This window comes from Thermobia domestica, chromosome 15 (assembly GCF_964235325.1).
Source record: "Thermobia domestica chromosome 15, izTheDome1.hap1.1, whole genome shotgun sequence".
Lineage (NCBI taxonomy): Eukaryota > Metazoa > Arthropoda > Insecta > Zygentoma > Lepismatidae > Thermobia > Thermobia domestica.
In genome coordinates, this window is record NC_137468.1 from 132,158,623 (window position 1) to 132,179,801 (window position 21,179).

The window sequence follows — 21,179 nt, forward strand, 5'->3', positions numbered from 1 at the left end:
GCTTCTGCTACGTGTGTGGCGAAGTGACATTTTCCTCACAAAAGCAGACTATAACACCACTAATAAGAAAAGCCTATCAATATTACTTTGGTTGTAAAATTGGAGACCAAGATAAATCTTGGGCACTCCACATTGTGTGTAACACTTGTGCCAGCAATCTAAGAAATTGGATTAATGGGAAGGGGCGCTCAATGCCTGTTGCAGTGCCCATGATTTGGAGGGAGCCAAGCGACCACATCAGAGACTGTTATTTTTGTATGGTTCCTTTCGTCAAGAAGGGAATTTCCACGAAGAAGAAGCGGGCCTTGATCTACCCTAACATTCCTTCTGCAATGCGCCCTGTTTCACATGGAGAAGGACTACCTGTTCCTGACCCACCTTAAGAATACGATCTTTTTTCTGATGATGATCAAGAAGTTGAAGCTCCTGAATCAAGTACTTCGAAGGACCCTACGTTTGTTGTAGAAGAACCTCCATGTGAACCACATAGACTTACTCAAGAGGAACTAAGTAAACTAATCAGAGACTTGGACCTCTCGAAAAGCAAAGCCGAAATTTTAGCGTCACGCTTAAAGCAATGGAATTTATTGCAGGAAAAAATAAATATTTCAGTGTATCGGAATAAGGAGAAGATGTTCACTTCATTTTTTACTATGGAAGACACACTTGTGGCATGTAAGATGTAAATGGTCTCATGAGGGCACTTAAAATTAATTATGAACCTACGGAGTGGAGGCTCTTTATAGATTAGTCATAGATTCGTCCAAGGTGAGTTTAAAGGCAGTGCTTTTACATATTGGAAATGAATTTGCTTCAATTCCTGTAGGTTACGCAGTTCATATGAAGGAATCTTATGAAAACTTGAAACGTTTACTTCAAGCCATTAAATATTACGATTTTCAGTGGCTCATTTGTGGTGACCTTAAAGTAGTAGCACTGTTGCTAGGTATGCAGTTAGGGTATACAAAGTATTGTTGCTTTATATGTGAATGGGACAGTAGAGATCGTGGATCTCATTACCGCAAAAGTGATTGGAGTACCAGAGAAACTCTTCAGCCGGGAGTGAAAAATGTGCAGCATGAACCACTGGTAGATCGTAACCGAATTTTGCTTCCCCCTCTACATATTAAATTAGGTCTTATGAAAAGTTTTGGTTAAGAGCATGAACCAAGAGGATGAGGCCTATAAGTACCTAAGAGGACAATTCCCTCGATTAAGTGATGCCAAAGTTAAAGAGGGTGTTTTCATAGGGCCACAGATTAGGCAACTATTCAAAGATCACAAGTTCGACGAAATTCTCCAAGGTGAGGAGAAAGCTGCGTGGGAAAGCTTGAAGAGTGTTTGTTCACAGTTCTTGGGAAGACACCGAGCAACAAATTACAAACAACTGGTAGCAAAGTTGTTATTGTTCTACGAAAATCTTGGTTGCAATATGTCTCTGAAACTCCACTTTCTTCTTTCACATCTAGACTTCTTTCCCGAAGATTTTGGAGCAGTAAGTGACGAACATGGCGAGCGTTTCCATCAAGATATTGCAGCTATGGAGAAGAGATATGAGGGAAAGTGGAGTTCTAACATATTGGCCGACTATTGTTGGACTATTGCAAGGGATGCTCCAGATGTAACCTACAAAAGGCAAGCCAAGCGAAGACGCTCAAAATAAAATAAACATAACCCTGTACAAGGAATCACTTGAAACTTTTGTCTACATTGCAGTGTAGTTCTTGCACAAAAAGGTATTTGTACATATTTTTCATGTTTTGATGTTAATACTGATTTTTATTACGGAATTGTTCATGTTTAACTTGACCACGGTTACTTTATTTTCTGTATCGCTGTGAAACTGGTATTTGCGCAATTTTGAAAAAGAAAGTACAAGGGTATAGAAAGCTATAGGTTAGGGTACTTCTTAACTCCTCAGCTTATCACATCACAGTGAAATAGATAAAGAAAAGTGAAATGTAGGTTTTTACAAGGATTTTGCTTAAATGTTCTATAAATATTAATACATTTGTATATATACAGCTACTGTTGTACAAGGGCGTTTTTTTCACAACCTGAGCTAAGAAAATTATTCTATTATCATTTCCTTTCATATTATGCTTAAATGAATGTAAAAATCGCAATTTCAAAGAATTTACATACTTTCGATCGAAATTTGTTGAACAGTATTACTTTTAATTTGCTCTCTCTCCATAGTTAAGCGATTTCGACCAGTCGCAGAAAAACATTTTTCTTGTATTGAGATCCTGAACACATATAAGTTTGTCAGTTTATCCCCAGAGCGCCCTGTATGTTTACTTATAAGCTTGATTAAGAAATATGATTAACATCAAAGACAGTTTCGAAACATTTTCCCGTTTCTGTTGTTGTGGAGTCCTTTTTCAGGAGAAACTAACAGTAATCTCTCGTCATGGACGATTCCCATTTCCCTTTATAACGTTTTTCCATCTGCAAAATGTTCTGGTAAAAACGCTTACCCTGTTCATTGCTTATAGCAGGTAATTTTTCAGAGGAATAACTCAAATGGAAATGCATACAGTGAATGAATTTTAAAATACATATTTCACCCTTGTGCCTCGCAATTTTTCAAAAAGGTTCTGTACTAGTATTTTATAGTTTTCTTCTCTTACAAGTAAACCTATCGACGTCGAAATCTAGTTTTTTGACCAAACTTGTCAGAGAAGAGTGGAATATCAAGATACGAGCGTAAGCAAAATTTAAAGTGCTTCCGTCCATAAAGACGGCCGCAGTGACCAAAAACCTGATTGATCAGAATAAGCCATAACAATGTGTTTCAAGTTTGAAAATTTCATTTTATTTGTAGAACAGGTAAATGGATGAAAAACAGAAGCACATTAACCGACACCGGGAGGAAATAGACATCTATTTGAGGGTAAGCTTATCATGACCGTCACCTTGAAATCGGTCATCTTGTGTCTCGCTCGACTTTTTTAAATAGGAAGAGGTCATGTCATTTATCAAATTGATCTAGAATATTAGGAGAAATAAATGGTGAAGTCTATGTTTCTGTAAGTTTATATTTGTAAAACATAATGAAATGCACATTGATATGAATTCATTGGTTCAAAGTTTTTTTTTTTTTTAAATCAATTGTATCATTTTTTGGAAAGAATTCGTCAGGAAAACCTAATGTATTCTAGTGAGAACATCGTAGGTAGCTACTTATGAAAGGTATAATCAGCTTGAAATCGTTATGGACTGCAGACAAAATGAAATGGTGATGAGAAGCAGGGCCGGCTCATCCATATAGACAACCAAGGCGGCTGCCTAGGGCGGAAACATTTAGGGGCGGAATGGCAGACAGTCTTTTAATGTGCGGTTTATCAACATTAGCCAAAACGTATGTGCCTCAGCGCCCTACACATTAAGGAAGAAAAAGTTAATGAAAAGTGAAATCACCCAAGATCGATTACTACTCATCTACATGGACGGGGAATATCTATCTGGTCATAGTATGTTTCCGTGATCCAGAAGATCTGCTGTATTATTTGAAACTTGATCTTTGCTTTGCTTGCTTTATTATTTTTAATTTTTTCTATTGTTAATACTTGTTAGTTATGTTTTCCTGTGTAAATAGTATTCGTTATACAGTATCTGAGTATCTGTTGAAATAAATAAATGAAATAAAAAATAGACCCAACAGTCCAAATGAAAGAGTTTGCAAGTATGAAAGCAAGAAAGGTACCGTTAAGTTTATAAATGCTGTTGCTCAATTTCTCTCAAACAGTGAGTTAGAGACTTATGGAAACATTAAAATGCACTATCCCAACATCATAAACTTTATGTTGTTTGTTACACTGGTGCACTGTTAAAAATACTTACTTAAAAATGAGTAAAATTGACTCAAATTTGAGAACATTGTGTTCTCAGAATAGCTCCGAATACATTGTTCTCAAAAGTGAGAATGTGTGGGTGTTCAAAATATAAGAACAATATGTACTCAAATTTGAGTAAATTTTACTCACTTTTGAGTAAAAATTCTCTTAAAAGCGAGATAAAATATTCTTAAATAAAATGAGAAACTGCTATTTCTCAAAAATAACGAGAACATATTTTCTCAAAAATGAGAAAGTTAACCGTAAATTGAGATGAATGTAATCAACATTGAGAAACTCTTTGTTCAAAAACTAGTAATGCTCTCCTCACAATTGAGAACATGTATACTCAAAAGTGAGTAGAAAAGTATTCGAAATGCTCAGATAGCCGCAAAAATGAGAAACACAAGTTCTCAAAAATTGAGAATATTTCCTCTCAAATTTAAGAAAAACTCTACTCAAAAATGAGAAGGGTTTTTTTTAAAAAAATGAGTAAAAAAGTACTCAAAAATGAGATTTTATTAGTATTCAAAAATGAGAAAAAAGTACTTATTCTGCTGCTTTGCTGGCACAGGGAAAGTTTCCTGGAACTAGAAAGGTAGATTACTCTTACACTGCACTGGGCAATTTATAGTAAGTACGCCTTCTACACATTAATATTGAAGTTAAAACATTTTCCTCTTAAAAGTTGGAAAATAGAAATCAGTTTTTGAAAAAATACGAGTACTTCAAAAATTACTTCTATTTCCCAGCTTTGAAGATGAAAATGTCTAACATCAATATTAATGTGTAGAAGGCGTACTTACTATAATTTTTTTAGTGCAGTGTGAAATTCATCTACCTTTGTAATTTTGGGGAAGTTTCCCTGTGCCAACAAGGCAGCAGAATAAATACTCCTTTTCCTATTTTTGAATACTAATATAATCTAATTGTTAAAGTACTTTTTTACTCAATTTTGAATCTGCAAGGTTACATTTTTATGCTGATACCTGTTGTTTCCATAAATAGCATAGATGAGAATTTTAATTTAATCAACACACAAGCTTCTTGTAACTTAAACTGTTCGTGATGTTGGTTTGCGTAGTTTTAAACAAGTAAGCCTGATATGGTGGACAAATTTAATGTGCACTGGTTTTCTGGATGTATTCTCGTTTCCTCCTACTTTCTTCATTGCATCACTTCATTATCATTGCCTTCTCCTTTAGCCTTGAAACATAATCATGCGACGTTACACACACACACACACACACACACACACATATATATATATATATATATATATATATATATATATATATATATATATATTCACACACACATACACACACAAACTTAAATGTATATATATTAGTTTCATTTTGATTAAAGGAAAATATGTTTGTACATTGTATTTTTTATTTGTCAAATAATAAACTAAGTCTATACATGAGCACAATTTTTATAACAACTTAGATAAGACAATGAGGATACATGAACCCTCTGAATATGCCTACAAAGTACTATGACAGATGTATGCATTCGTTGGAAAATAGTCTGTGACGACTGCCAATGGACAAGATAAACAACAGCTATGTTCGAGATCCTCCCAGAAGTTTTTCATTTGCTATAAATGTGTCTATGCCTTCATCTCCCTGGAAACAAAGAGATTGTGTAATTAGTGACAATAGAAATAAAAATAAAATGAAATACTTATAAATCTTATTCGTGTATGGCGATATCTCGAATAATATTAGTGTTGCTACGTTCTAATTTGAATTAGTATCAATTGAAATACAATAATATAGACTCTGGTAAAGACAGTAAAGAGAATTACGCAATATTTCTTCAATTAATATTGAAACCAGAAGTTGTAGTAGATCTACCATTTAGTGTTTTAGCAGAGTGATTAGAGTGGAAATGGAATATATTCTAGGGACGCTTAATCGATTAAAAAATATACAATGTGAGATTACTGTCTATGCTCTATAGTGATCAACGTTAACCGGAAATGGTTTATTTCTAGCACTACAAGTAGGTGGATCACATCCATTAACGAACTCCTCCGAGATAATTATCTAGCTGTTGATTGCAGAAAACAATTTTAAAATTATCTTTTGTTGAAGAGTTATTGAGCGGTGTAACGGACGTACTAAGCCAGAGGTGTTTACCCTTGCGAGGATGGCCCTCTCGAGGGCATCCTTACCCTCAAATTCTCTCTCAACCATAATGACGCGAGGGCGATGACAAGCTTGGACGGCGAGGGCCAACTGTCACTGTCAGGGCTAGAGCGAGGACAAATTCCCAACACGAAGGCGAGAGCGATGGTCAACTCTCTTCGAAGGTGAGGGCGAGGGCCAATTCACTGTGAGAATGAAGGTGAGTGAGGTCGGAGTAAAATGAACACCTATGGTACTAACATTACAATATTATATATATCCCACTTGCGTGATCCTAATAAACATCAAATGAATGACTCGTCTATGGCGATCTTTATAATAATAGTAGGGTTGTCACGTTCTGGAAGGATTAATATCAATTGAAATAAGATTATAAAAATAAGGAAATTGAAAGGTAACCAAAAACATTTCGATCTGTTTCATCTATGCAAGACAAGGAAACAATAAACCTGAAAATTAGTCATTTCTGCTTATGTGTGACGAAAAAAAAAAGAAAGAAAGAAACAATGAATCACACCACAAATTCTAAGTTATATAAAATTTCACCGTTATTCGATTTCTACTTTTTTAGCAATTGTTAAACAAATTACTAGAATGCTTTGAGAACAGTAGCGTAACTAAGAATGCATGCCCCCCTCCATCCGCGAAAATGTCAAAAGGGCTCTTCCTGTTTCTACGTTCATGGCACACGTACAATTTATACAGTAGTAGAGTTATTTTTCCATCTAGTCAGACACTACTTGCTAATATACAAAAATTGCACATTATTATTATTATTAAGCAATTACATGGGACTAAAAAGCTTCTTAAAAGAAATAATTTCTAGGAATTAGGAATTAGATTTCTGGGCTGTCGGCATCTAAGGCCACGTTAGCCCATCCCGTATAAAGGATGACGTCCCTCAACGAGCCCACTGTACGATGAAATGGAAGGAAGAAAGGATTGGGAAAGGAAGGAAGCAGCCTGGGACCATTATATTAGGTACCTCCATCCCGGCATTTGAATGGTATGAATGAACGAAACCCAAGAAAGACTTCACTCAAGATGGCAGGTCTGAAAAAGCTGTTACACTCTTTCGGCCGAGTGTCCCCACCAGGAGTCGAACCTGGGACCGCTCACCTCAAAGGCAAGAGCAGAAATAATTTTTTTCCTAACGTTCACATTACAACTAACATATGAAAACTCGTCAAAACTTGTGGAACTTGCTCACATATTTCTAAACCGGCGTATTTTTTTTTTTTCGGAGAGTAATTCGCTGACTACTTTCTCAATATCAACGTGGTGCCATTCTTCGCTTTCAGTGCTCAGGATTGGCAAAGGGATCAACCAATGCCGTAACTTTTGCGGGGGAATGGGGAAACTGCCCCCCCCAATTAAGCTTCCAGTTGTTTGATAGGATTCATTTGAGTTAAAACTTTGTTGCTTTGTATGATGTGATATGAACAGGAACTTATAAATAAACCTTGGAATAGGTTTACCACATAACAGGAAAAAAAAAAATGAAACGAAAATGTGTTCCGAGCCTCATTCAGTAAAATGTGTCCTATTAGAGCCCCAGACAAAATATATATTTAGTAAGACTTTCAACATATTGTCTCATTTAGTTAACTTGTGAAGCACCGTACTATTTTCTAAAGCATTGCAAATAGTTTAAGATGTTTCTGCTGCCCCACTATCTGAACGAAATACATTCCTTTAAGATGTAGCATATATGTAATCTGGATCTTACTTTAGTAAACCATCAACTGGCGCCCCAAGAAGTATCGAACACGTTTAGTAAGGATTTCACTTCAAATGCCATCATTATTCTAGGGGGCCTCAACTTGACATATTTTAGGAGGTCTAATTAATGTTTGGTCTTCCAAGAAAAAGCCCAAGTTACGGAGCTGAGCTCAATTTCATCTTCGACCTTGTTCTACGAATATAAAGTTTGATGGCTTTTAGTGTACTGAATGATCGCTCAGGATTGGCTTCGTCAGAGGCACAGTGAGATACAGTTGCAAAGAAGTACACAAATCCAGAACACTACTAACATAGGAAGTTATCTACGACTAAATAATTGGCTAATTAATTCCAAGTTAAAATTTCACTAAATTGTTTCTTCACTACTCATCGGAAACTTGTTAGTTGTTGCAACAAAAGGCGATACATTTTCCGAGTAGAATTCACTAAATCTATTATAGCTGGTTCCGTGATTTCTTTTTCCTCTAAGTAGAGTACTCTTGCAGTAATATGAAACCTGCAAAGTGCTTTTGAATGGAGTTGAATTTCAGTTTAGCGTCCCTTTCAGCAGCGAGGCTATGTGAGACGTGGACCTACTGATTAACGTGGAATCCGAACCACATGAGCTCCCGCCGGGAATCGAACCCGGGTCTCCCGCGCCAAGAGCGCATACGCTAACCGCTTAGCCACGGAGGAACTCTGCAAAGTGCTTTTAACATCCAAACATTATAAAGTTATACTCCGAAACTTAAATACCAGGAGCCTGTTAGTTACGCCACTGCTTGAGAATACAGATTCTTTATTCATAGAAAGGAAACTTAATGACTACATATCAGGGTTGGCTGGTTTACACCAATGTTTAAAGCAGCTGGTTTTTTCAAAAAAAAAAAAAAAAAAACTGGTTTAAACCAAATAACGAAAATGTTCGTAAAAGTGTGTTTGTAAAATCTTGATGAACACACATTTGTGGGTTATCACGTTTCACTCCCGTATATTATTCGTATTATATTCAGACCTAAATTCCCCATTCATTACTCAAAAAGATTATACTACAAAAGCAACTTTTTTTTATGTAAGTTTATAAATGTTTGTTTTGTGATTTTTTTTTTGTAGTTATTATTGTTATGTAATTGCAATCAAAGAAACATTCTAAAAATTGTTTTGTTTACTATTGATAAAATACATCGAAATGCCGTACTTTGTGTGTGTGTGTGTGGGGGGGGGGGAAGGAGGGTCATACAGACCTTACGAGAGGCATTTAGTGAAATGAGAAGTATCTTCGATATCTATTTATCTATAAATGAGTCTGAGCCAAAGTGGACTCAAATAATTCGTATCTTTGTGATATGCAAATTAAGTCGTTGTATTTCTTTAATTTGGACCAATAAAAGTCGTTGTTAACTAACTTGTTAACTAACTAATTAAATTAGTTCGTCTGTACTCCGTAGTACTTTGAAATTGTCCATATGTAATTCAGTATAATGGTTTCACTTGTGCACTGTTTATCTTTTTGTCCTTCTGAAATGACTCTTGAGAGCTATATTAAGAAGCATGTAAAGATCAGTACAACGTATTTTTATCAGGATTCCTTCGTGAGTGAGTCGGCAGACGTATCGCATTTGATGCCAATTAGTCCTGGTTCCGAGTTCAAATGGAGGACAATTTTTCTCGAATGTAACTCGAGAAGCAGTTTTTATTCCGCTTTAAGCTTATGTGACCCCTCCCAGCATAACCCGGCTGTTGCATAATAACATCAAGGCGAAATAAACTTATTTCTGTCCATATATGATATGAATATATAGAGCAAATTATTTAAACCAAATAAACCTGGTTTAAACCAAATAAACCTGGTTTAAACCAAAAAAAAACTGGTTTAAACCAAAAAAACCGTTTTTTTTGTTTTTTCAATAAAAGCCATGGTTTTTGCCAACCCTGCTACATATACAGATGACGTTAGAACCATCCATTAGTATGCAAATCAGGGGCGTCATTTATGGGGGGCAGGAGGGGGCAATTGCCCCCCCCAAGAGTTTGAGGAATACATATACGTTAATAGATTGCTTACTAATGTACTAGTACAAAACTTGAAACTCTTATGTCGGTGGTGCTCTTGCCCCCCCCCCCAAGCGAAGTCTGAAATGACGCCCCTGATGCAAATCAAATTATTTATAAAACCATCCTTCTATTAAGATATTTCCAAAACGTATAACCTGGAAAGTAAATGTATTAACTCTGTAATTATGAAACTATGACTACAATTGAACGATAATGGACATATTCCTAATCAGGAAGGTATACAAAAATTGTGTGTCCAATGAAACGAGTGACACGACTTACCTGTAGCTCTGCAATGACATATTCGTGGCTCCTGTAAGGTGCCGGCCTTCTCCTTACTATTTTAGCTCCTTTCTTACATATGTTTACAATTTGTGGTAGTAGAAATGGAAGCAAATGTAGTGCGCAATTGATCTATAGAGAGAAAATATGACTAAGTCAGTATATAATAATGTTTGGAATTAGTAGATATTGCTATTGTCTGCCAAAATATTTTTTGAAGTACAATGTAAATCACACTAAATTATTCAAAAACTACTTCCATGAGTTGAAATAAGGTTTTACTTAAAGTGTACTGCTTTCTAAAGCCCTAGACAATTGTTATATTCCTTAGCACAATGATGGGGAAACATTTTGGGCCGCAGGCTAAAGAAAAACGGAAAAAAATATAGGTGGGCCAATATAATTTAAAAAACAAACAACAGTGATTGTATCACTTGTAAAACCAAGCTCTATTAATACTCGAAAGATCATGAAGGGGAATGTGATAAATGGTATTGTGAATGCATTTTTAAACATTTCTCATAATTTGGCTGGAAGTATAATCCACTGATTCTCAGAAGTGAAGTTATATTCGTCAGGTAATGAATCACGTCGTGGGCTGGGTGGAAACGTTTAAGGAGCTACATCTATTCCGCGGGCCATGCTTTGCCCATCACTGTCTTAAGACGTGAAGATAATAAGCCAAAGATGTGCAATTTTGAGTTCATGTACGTTTATTTAAAAGGTATTACGTGTTTCAAAATACTGACTTATTTTTACTTTTCAAAGTAAAGCATATAAAAGCTACTATTTGCTGCGATTGAATTATAACAATAAAACAATGTTTGTGAATAGACACTATAAAAAGATAATGTAAAGAAAGAAAGAAAAAAAAAACAAATGGGTGCTTTGCCAGAAGTAGGGTTGTGTTGATGACAAATAGACTCTTGTGTACATATTTATACATGCAACCTGAAATATGATAAATATACACGAAAACTTGATCTTACTCACCAAGAACTTTCTCTAGCGAAACCTTAAAGAAAATTATCACTGCCAAACAGATGACATTGAAAACAGACTCTGTCGCGCCGAACAAATTTTTAAATTCGGCATCCATCTGAAATATAAAGATTTAATTGTTATACAAATATATTCTATTAAATAATATATTTTACCTTTTTCTAGTCATGAAGTTCCAAAGTAGTTCATTGTCATAATGTTTTACTGCAATGTTAGAAATGCGCATACATAAATAATGTGAAGTAGCAATTAGACTCTTGTTAACGAACATCACTACTTAAATTGTTCTTTGTTATTCAGAAATAAACCAATACAATTGCAATAGTTTGTGTGTGCTGCAAGTAGCATAATTTGCACCCATTGTTAGCTAGTGGGGTGCACGGTGGCTCAGTGGGGAGCGCTTACCTCAGGTGCATGGTTTCCTTGGTACGATTTTCACCCAAGCAAGCTTGTGATAAACAACATTGTGTTCGTGGATTTTGTCGAGGTACTCTCGTTTCCTCCCACTTTCTCATTCTTCCATCATCATTCACTTGCTTTAATCATCGTCTCCCTTAACCTAAAGGCATAATCATGGGATGTTAAACTGAAAGATTTCACTATATTTCATTTTGTTGGCTGTGTGTATACTTTTGCAAAAAGGAAAAAGTAAATGAATAAAACAAATGTGGTTGGTAGCAGAAGCGTCATTTCAGATTTTGCTTGTGGGAGGGCAAGACCCCTTGATATAAGAAAATTTTGCGTTTTTCACTGACTACTATTCTACTCAAAAAATCTATATAAATCTCAATCTCAGGGGGTGCAATTACCCCTCCCTGCCCCCTAAATGACGTCACTGGTGGTAGTTCCCTTAATATAGCTAAATTAAAATTATTACATAACTTCTGTCATAAGTATTGGTCACTCAACAAACAACGGAAAATTTGATAAAGTGAAAAGTTTGTGTCACTCGAGGGAAATTTTCTTAAAGAAACCTACGAACAGTGCCACCAGGTTCGTCCTGCACTGACTCGGTTAGATAGCATTCATGCTTTTTATTGCCACCTAGCACAAGTTTGTTCGTGTTTATGCCATACGTCCACACTGTATTTACATCGAGCCCTTCTGAAGTTAATCTGTATGTAGTACTGGAGCTTGTTATTTAGTGCTGCTAAAAAAAAAAAAAAAAAAAAAAACTTTAACCCAACCTGAGAATGTAAGAAATGTGTCAAAACTTGATAAAACAGTCTGCTCGAGTAATGCCTGTGTTTTTTTTTTTTTTTTACATTGTAGCTTTTATGCAACAGATACGGAATCCGTATTTATATGGCAATCGTAAAGGAATTGCAATTTTTCAACTAATACTTCTGGTGGTCCCTTGAAATTTTATCTGTGCAAGTGAGCAGGCCGGTAGCCAGCCCAAAAATGTAGGGGGGGGGGGAATCCAACCATATTATAGTTCATTTGCAAGCCTACCGTGAACATTTTAGGCAGGCAGTAAAAATTTAGGAGCCCGACCCCCTAGACCCCCCGCGTGGATACGGGCCTGCAAGTGAGGGCAAGGTTCTAGATTACTGGTCCCCCTTCCCATTGAGCAATAATAAAGACAGAAAACAACGTGCCCTGCGGGGCTCTAAACCGCCTTCACTCGCTAACGCTCGCTCGGCAATACTGTGTAGATTAAATGTATAAACTTTAGTAGAGAAAGAAACCAACCCAGCAACTAACCTACATGGGGGACCAGTAATCTAGAACCTTCCCGCAAGGGAGTTTTTTCATGTCACCCGCCACAGATCTTTTAGGGGACAATAAGAAGGAAATTATGAAAAGAATTGTATTTTAACAACAGTTATTTAGAGTGCAGCGCCAAAAGTAAACCTGCACGCCCCAACTCACCACAAAAAAAAAAGAAAGAAAAAGAAGTAAACCATTTACTGAATATATTGGAAAGTCGCATATCATTAACACAACAACTTTGTCTAAGATATAGAATGCCCAGAAGCATAGAGTGAGGCTTCCGGGCATTCTATCTGGGAACCAGTACCTAGAAGCATTACTCATGATTTTCGAAGGAAAATAATGGATTGTCGTGATTAACCGTCAATCGATTACAATGATCGCACACAAGCAATGTTGCATTCACACTTAAAACTTCATGTTGCTAGCAGTACTTACCTGCGAAATCCTCTATGATTTGTAAACAAACAAGTCGTCCATGTTAACTTTCTCTTTATCCATCCGCTAAGTAGTTCCTCCATCAGCCAGAATGAGAACATATAGTTCAGGATTATAAAGGACTTTTGTGCTCTTATGTTAGCTTGTTCGTACTTGTTTTCTATAATCTTGCATTTGCAAATTGTCTTTTATATCTCACGATATTCCATGATATATCTATATCATAAAACAATATTTTTTAAGACTACATTATTATTCGTTTTTGAGAACCAGTCTCTGACTCAAATATGCAACTAAATTTCCTCATTCTCATTTTTTGAGTTATTTTCTCCTCAAAATTGAGACTAATTTACTCAATTTTTTTTGAGTAGTAAAATGTATTCATTTTTGAATAAATCATTTTTAACAGTGTGTAAAAAGAACTAATTTTCTATATTTGTTGTGTGTCGATCAAGCTACTCCAATCATAAATTATATGAAGTATACACTTTGTATTACTAGTTTAGACTAATTATTAATGTAATAAATTGCTCAAAACACAAAGTTATTTATAGTATACCTCTTTTGATTTCCTTAAACAGACAAAAGTTAAATTTTTGGACGCATTGCAGTCACTAACACGTTTTCTATGGAATCTTTTAGGAAAGAATTACAATCATATTTTGTTTTATATTTACATTGGACATCGACATGGTTTACATTATAATAAAACTTTAATTTTTTGTTGTCCTGTACTTATATTAGTAAAATTTCATTTCAAATGCTACAGCAATAAAAATGTTAAAAAAAATAATTGCCTCATAGATTATTCATTAATACCGAGAGACATTGGGAGTAAGTTTTATTTTATTTAATACTTAAACAAATTGTAACAATGTGATGATGTGGTGAAAATGTCAGGGGTAACAAGGCTTCACTTTGGCTTGAGTTTGGGGGAGGAGATTATGGGGGCGCAGATATGTTTTTCGCCTAGGGTATATAATATCCTAGAGCCGCCTCTGATGAGAAAATCACAAACCTTAAGGAGCTGATGGAAGATGGATGGCATATTTTCCATTTGATTATTATTCAAGTTAGAAGACAAATCTTCATAAGCAGACACCTATTCACTGCTGCGCACTAGTATACATTCGGTTTTCCTGATATATATATATATCCATGGGATTTTTCGCAAGAGAGGACAAAGTTTGTCCTCTGGTTTTGTACTTTTAATATAGCTATAATAAGGGAAAATATGCAAAGAAGTCGCACTGAGGCTGATTTATTTGATACCACGGTAGTATCACATGACATAATCAGTAAGAACGCCAGGAACTTTTACTTATTGGGGTTTTCAAAATAAAAGAGTGTGTGCACCCAGAATAATGATATACATTTTTACACAAACTCAAAGAAAACAATATTTTTTACGCCCAGGAGTGTGTGTGATTAAATTTGTGCGAGTTTTAGGAGTTTGCAGAATACGTACTCGTTGGACATAATACCTATTTTCACAACAGAAGTTGTAAACGTTAAAAAAGTAAAGAAATTAACGCAGCATTAAATTCAGAAAATATTTACTTATGCCCGGAAACTTGACTCTACAATGCATAGTGGGACAGATATGACTCATAGTGGCAAATAATATGTTCTTTGCTACATAACAGTGTACTTGCTAATGCATTTTGGAACCAGATTGAGAACATTCGAAGCTAGTTGTAATTCTATAATTTCCGGATAGATAGTACTATTAAGATTTCCGGTACTTCCGTTACTCATTTTTTTTATTCTTGCAAAAATTTAAAAAATCATGCATTGTAGGGTTAATACAAACTATTCATTTGATTGTTAGAGGCCATTGTGGAGTCCATGGATGTACCCGTATTGCAATACCGTAAACTGGGTATACTTTGGCTTATTTTTCTTAATTTTCAAAATTCCCTTTCTAACATCTCCTAAAATTAGGGAGATAATTAAATGACATTTCTCCTTGTTAAAAAGCAATCCTTTGGCTTTCTTTTGAAAGCAGTAAACACTCAGTGTGACCAAGAATGATGATTATAGTTCCAATTTTTTTTTGATGCCATGCAAGATTTTTCATGATTGGGGTAACTTTAGCCCATTTGTCAAATACGAATTAATTAATACACGAATACTAATTAATATACGAAAGTATTATTGTGGCATTGTATTTAAGAAGCAGAAGAGAAGAACAGGGTATTATATACACATTGGTGAAATTAAGAATGTTTTTTCTCAATTTCAATAGAACGAGAAATATCGTCTGAGGAAAATATTTTTATTCTACTTGGGCGAATACCAAACATATATAAAAGAGCGCTACAAATTTCTGAATACTTAACTTAAAATACCGATATTACAAATATACACTCTAAAAACTGTGACGCTTAAATAAGCGTAAAAAAATGGCGATTTTTTACATATAAAATGAATGTAATATTCTTACATAGAAATGGAAGGTCTCATGTAACGTATAAATTAAGCACAATGTGACGCTTATTTTGAACGTAACAAACTTGATGTATGTTACATATAAATAGAAGTGTCAGCGGTTACACATAAATACAATGCCCACCGTTACAAGTAAATAGAAGAGGCCTCATGCTAGTATATAGGGTACAGAATTTAGGTATATTTATCGACAATTCGTATGATAAATAACTCACATTATTAACCCTTTTAGAATTTCCACTTTTTGAAGTAAAATTTAGACTTTCACTCAAACAGCTACTGCTTACTTACTTACTTGCTATTCACTTACTATTTATCGTTCATAACTAGTTTTTTTTTTATTTTAGAAAGCATCCTTTCCACTCGCTTGTCCGTACACCAGAAACGGGAATATCAGGAAAAACCGGGAGATTTTTAAAAATTTTTACGCCCCTCTGGTCCGGGTCTATAGTAGGGATCTGATTTTTTTTTAAATAACGTAGTTAGGTACACAATACGATTGCAAAATTTTAATCTTGTATATTGTAAAGTAAGGGCGAAAATTTTTTTGAAGTCTGAAGGTGATACATTTTTTATACATACACTGCGTCATTACTATTTGAAATAGAGCCGTGGTTCAAACGCTATTTTTTCCAGTATAACGAGCCCTTTTCATCGGTTGTTGTTGATTTTGAGTTTAACGTCCCGTTCAGCAGCGAGGCTATATGAGACGTGAACCTATTGATTAACGTGGAATCCGAATCACTTGAGCTCCCGCCGGGAATCGAACCCGGGTCTCCCGCGCCAAAGTCGCGTACGCTAACCACTTAGCCACGAAGAAGCTCCCCTTCGCAACGGTATCACTCACATGTCCGTATCATGCACCTGAACCGGAAAAATCTGGAAAAACCGGATTTTTCTGAAAAATCGTCCCCTCGGAATAGTTGCGTCCCTCAGGTTCGAGCCCGGGTTCACGTAGGAGTCTCAAAAAATTGAGAAATACTCAAAGGTGCACACAATCAATATGCAAAATTTCAATCTGATATCTTGAAAACTAAATAAAGGCATGACATTTTTTTTAAATTTGTCTTACGAAAGAAGTCACACTCCGTCGCCCCCATTTGGCACCGCCAAGTTGACCATCCAGTTCCAAAATGCATATGGGTAAAAGATAATACTATGCAATGGTAACTTAAATCCTAAATCCTAAAATCCTATAGGTGTGAAATCACTTTGTTCAGTTTAGAGGAAATCAAAATTGTCGTTCAATGAAAGTCTTTCTAAGTGGATGAATACTTAACATACGAAAATAAGAACACCATATTCTTCATTGGAGTAGAGTACTTTACTGGTACCATACTGCTCAGTGTTGGGAAGAAAATTCTTGCAATTCAGGCACTGTGTAATATCCTTTTTTAGAAGCTAGTGGGGTGTTAATCTTCCTTATTACATTGCACCATTTGTACACCATTTCATCTTTAATATTGGGCCATTACCAACACAGAAAATATGGGCCAATGTTGCCTCAAAAATTGGGCCAATGTTACCCCACGCAATTAAACGCTTAATAGTTTGTGTGTAATTGAACAAACATTTAAGGCATTAACTTATTAATATTCCTTAATGAACATGTGTTTATATTCTACTTACTTGTGCATTCAGGATATATCACTTTAATGCAATGAACAAAAGTTGTAGAACTTGAAACATGATAAATGTTTTCTTGATAACAATTGCTAGCATTTTGCTTCCCACGTTCTAGAAACAAATCCCTAGCGCCAATATTCATGTGTTCTCAATGTTGTAATACATCGATCCACAACTTTTCTTAGTTATAGAAACCATAATAACTATGATGAAAGAAATCAAATCTTTTTCTTCCTTTGGGCCAAAGTTGCCTTTAAAAGGTCAAAATATACCCAGTTTACGGTAAGTTGTTGTGTGTACTTGACAACCGAGAGTAGCAAAGCGATCTTAACGGTACCATAGCCACTTGGCCTAGGGGCCCCGCGTACAGAGTGGCATGTATAAATTACATGCGTTAGGAGCAACATTTAGTCACAGGGATAACAACACACTTGTTTGCTGTGTGGCCTAATATGCCGTTAAAACGACACTGGAGAGTAAATTAGACTGGAGAATAGAGTAGACGGCACTAGAGCAGGGCCCCCTTCGGCGGGGGGCCCGATTGAGTGCAATCGGTCCAATCGGATTAAGGCCGGCCCTGGCTTAGCTCATTGGTAAATATTTTTCCCGCCATTACTATTCAAGATAAAAGCATGAAATTTTGTACACACATTTAGTACGCCCCTTAGTATTTTTCAAGTGATTTTGAGAGCTATGCTTTAACGCAGGGGGGTTCAGACAGGCTCAAAATTTTTTAAAAATCAGAAAAATCCTGATTTCTCACAAAATTTCCCGCTTCAGGGACAAGAAAGAGAGATGCGAATGGTACCGTTTTAAAAAAGGCTGTTCTATTCTGAAGAGAATGAGGTGCGAACCATGATCCTAGGGTAAATAGGGATGATGCTGTAGTCTATAATTCATCTTTTAAAAAGGCCATAATTTAAAAGAGGTAATTCCTTATTTTTTACGTATCGTAAGGACCTTATGAAGTTTGTGTGAGGCCATAAGGAAAGAATACTCTTCCAAAAAATATGATCAAAATCGGTGCCTATGCCGATGTTATTCGTGGACCTGGACATACGCATATTAATCAGTTAATTACGATTTTCAAACTGCATCATTGCGGTGTTTTATATTCTAGCTCCAAATACTATCATTATATCCAATGAAATTTACATCAAACCCCCAGAAAAAGGATGCACTTTGAAACAAAACAGGTTCATCAAAATCGATGCACGTATGTCGAAGATATGGGTAAACACAGATACAACAAATATATAGAAACGGGTAGAATTGATAACTTTATCCTTTTCTGAAGTCGGTTAAAATATACAAATAAGTACCGCATATTTTCACTCACATGTTGCATGCTAATATTTCTCCTACGTTTAGTGGCGGATCTAAGCCAGGGCCGGGCCCCTCTGTTTTTTAGTGACAAAAATAATTTAAGCTATTCTTTATATATTTTCAAAAGTTTATAGTAAACTGATGATTTACCTCTCATAGTCTGAGTTCTGGCTGCTCCCCCCCAGTTTTTATCTTCTAGAACCGCCACTGCCTACGTTGCGGGTTTATCGCATCCAATTTGCCTTCAATTGCTGTATGTAGAATTATTGTACCATACATTTAACTGTCTGATATTCTGCAAACCGAAAGGATAGTAAATATATTTCGAAACTACACTGGTTTATTTATCTCTTAAATTTTGATACCCCCTTCGCAAAGAAAATACACACACAGCTTTGCTCACATGATAAGTATTTGGAATAGCAGCTCTACAGGAAACGAAGGAATTACTCAGACATGATGCCATCGCTAGGAAATCACTAATTAGCCAAAAGTTGCCACACATATTGTAGTACTAGAGGGTATCACTTTTCTTCACTGGCCTGCTTTCTTTTATCTGCGATACGATCATTATACTTACAGAACAAAATCCAACCTCCGCGGTAAACTCCTAGAATGATCACTTGAGAGGATTCTAGTTCGATTCCCACTGTATAATTGCCGTAAGCGATAATGTAGAACAATGTCATTTCACTTCCGTTCTGAGTAGGATCATGTAACTTTTTAAACATCAGACGATACCGCCTATTGCAGAATCTGTTACTTTCAATGGTTTCATGATGTTTTACAACCTAGAGAAAGTGTTGTACTCTTAGCTGGTACATGGGAAAGTAGGTGAGGATTTTCGTGTAAGGTGAATGACCTGTATCACGTGAGTTTTAATTTTCTCTCATTATTTCTTAATTGGATCGTTTTCCCTGGAAACTCGTTTCTAAAAATTTGATTGTGATGTAATAATTTTTATTTGATCGCTTCTGTAGGAAGCTCAGCTTGTATAATAATTTTTTAATGGATCATATCATATGTTCTTTACTCGATGAACAATCTTTGATTGTGATTATAATAAAAACTAGTTGTTAAATTTGATTGTCATATAATAATTTTTAATCGATCGCTTCCGTTGGAAGCCCAACTTATCTAATAATTTTTATTGGATCGTTTCCTTTGGAAACTCGTTAAATTTGATTGGGATGTAATAATTTTTATTCCATCGCTTCGATATGAAGCTCATTAGAAAAGCTATGCAGTGATCATATTAAAAAATAATCTCGAACCCAGATTATTATTATTTATCGGAACTATTTTTATTTATTTAATTACATAATATTATTTATAATAATATCGATTGTTAATGATTTATTTATTTTTCATAATTTACTCTCTAAACAATCTACGATTGTGAACATATTATTTACTTGTTTTTTATTGCGATACGGAGGTCATCTACATAATGTAAAGCAGCTGGGCTGTGATTCAATTAAAAATTGTGGTAGGGAATAAACTTTATTCATGCGGGACTTATTTTTTGATGCACCGTATGCATAAAAATACTCGTTCTTAAATTTGAGGTGAACATATTAAGAAGTTGTAGAAGCTCGTACATGTAGCAGGATGCGGAGCAGTTTTCAGATAGGTCCTTCTTGGCCCAAGTCAGGAGACTAACTGAAATTTTCGCCGGTTTTTGGAACCCGGATGGACGGAAGTGAAAGTTGGTAGCATAGGGTATTGACCTTATTGCTACGTGACATCACAGAATACCGACGACTAATAGAAAAGAAGTTTGGCGCCGCGTAGGGTGAACACGTGTTTACCTTGTGGGTATGAAAATACTTTAAATATAGGATATAAAAGCAAAAATATATATAGATACATCATGCACTCCTATGAGAAAAAGGGTCATTGCAATAGTAACATTGAAGCATCATCTGACGCTGAATCAGAAATATACGAATCATCGTCAGATGAAGAATTTGATATTGACGCAAAAGAATCACCAGTGCTAACAGTTTCAGAAACATCACCGTAATCTCCGCCTATATTATAAACGACATCGAGATTTTGGACTTTAGACTGTTGTTGTAATAGTCAAAAAAGTGGACCTTGAATGTATAAAGAACGCTATTGAAAAATGGGATTTAAACGATAGATTATTATGCGACGGATGTAGACAAGGATCCTATCATGATTATGCTCATGGTTGTATGAAAGTAGCCCCAAAGTCATTGGAGACCCCTGCCTGGAGTATTATAGCAAGACCTAGTGTTAAAGATGTGTTTTACCTGTATACAAACCCACATATTATTGGAATATTAACAAGAGAAATATTCTATGAAACATGTGTGGAACTATTAAATGATACAGGATATCACCCGGAATTACTGGACGATTTATTAAGAGGGGAAATCGGACATTCCGGATTGAAAAGAAACGTATTCAAATAGTGCTAGTGTTTCATGTGTGTTATGTACTGCTTAAAATATTAATGAGAATTGTGTAGTAAAACAATAAAAGTATTTACGTAATAATAAACCAATTGAATTCGTGGAATGCAAATTAAATATTCTTC

At 35.5% G+C, this 21,179-nt stretch overlaps 1 protein-coding gene and 1 long non-coding RNA gene across 5 annotated transcripts in view; both read right to left on the bottom strand.

The window, feature by feature from the left end:
- Positions 1–21,179, bottom strand: part of LOC145671241 (ciliogenesis-associated TTC17-interacting protein-like) — a 527,666-nt gene that overhangs the window by 72,448 nt on the left and 434,039 nt on the right. The window lies entirely within an intron of this gene.
- Positions 5,217–13,268, bottom strand: LOC145671903 (uncharacterized). Its single transcript, XR_014128569.1, has 4 exons — positions 13,211–13,268; positions 11,048–11,153; positions 10,055–10,186; positions 5,217–5,470 (listed from the first exon to the last, which is right to left on the bottom strand). It is a non-coding gene; the product is annotated as an uncharacterized LOC145671903 (long non-coding RNA).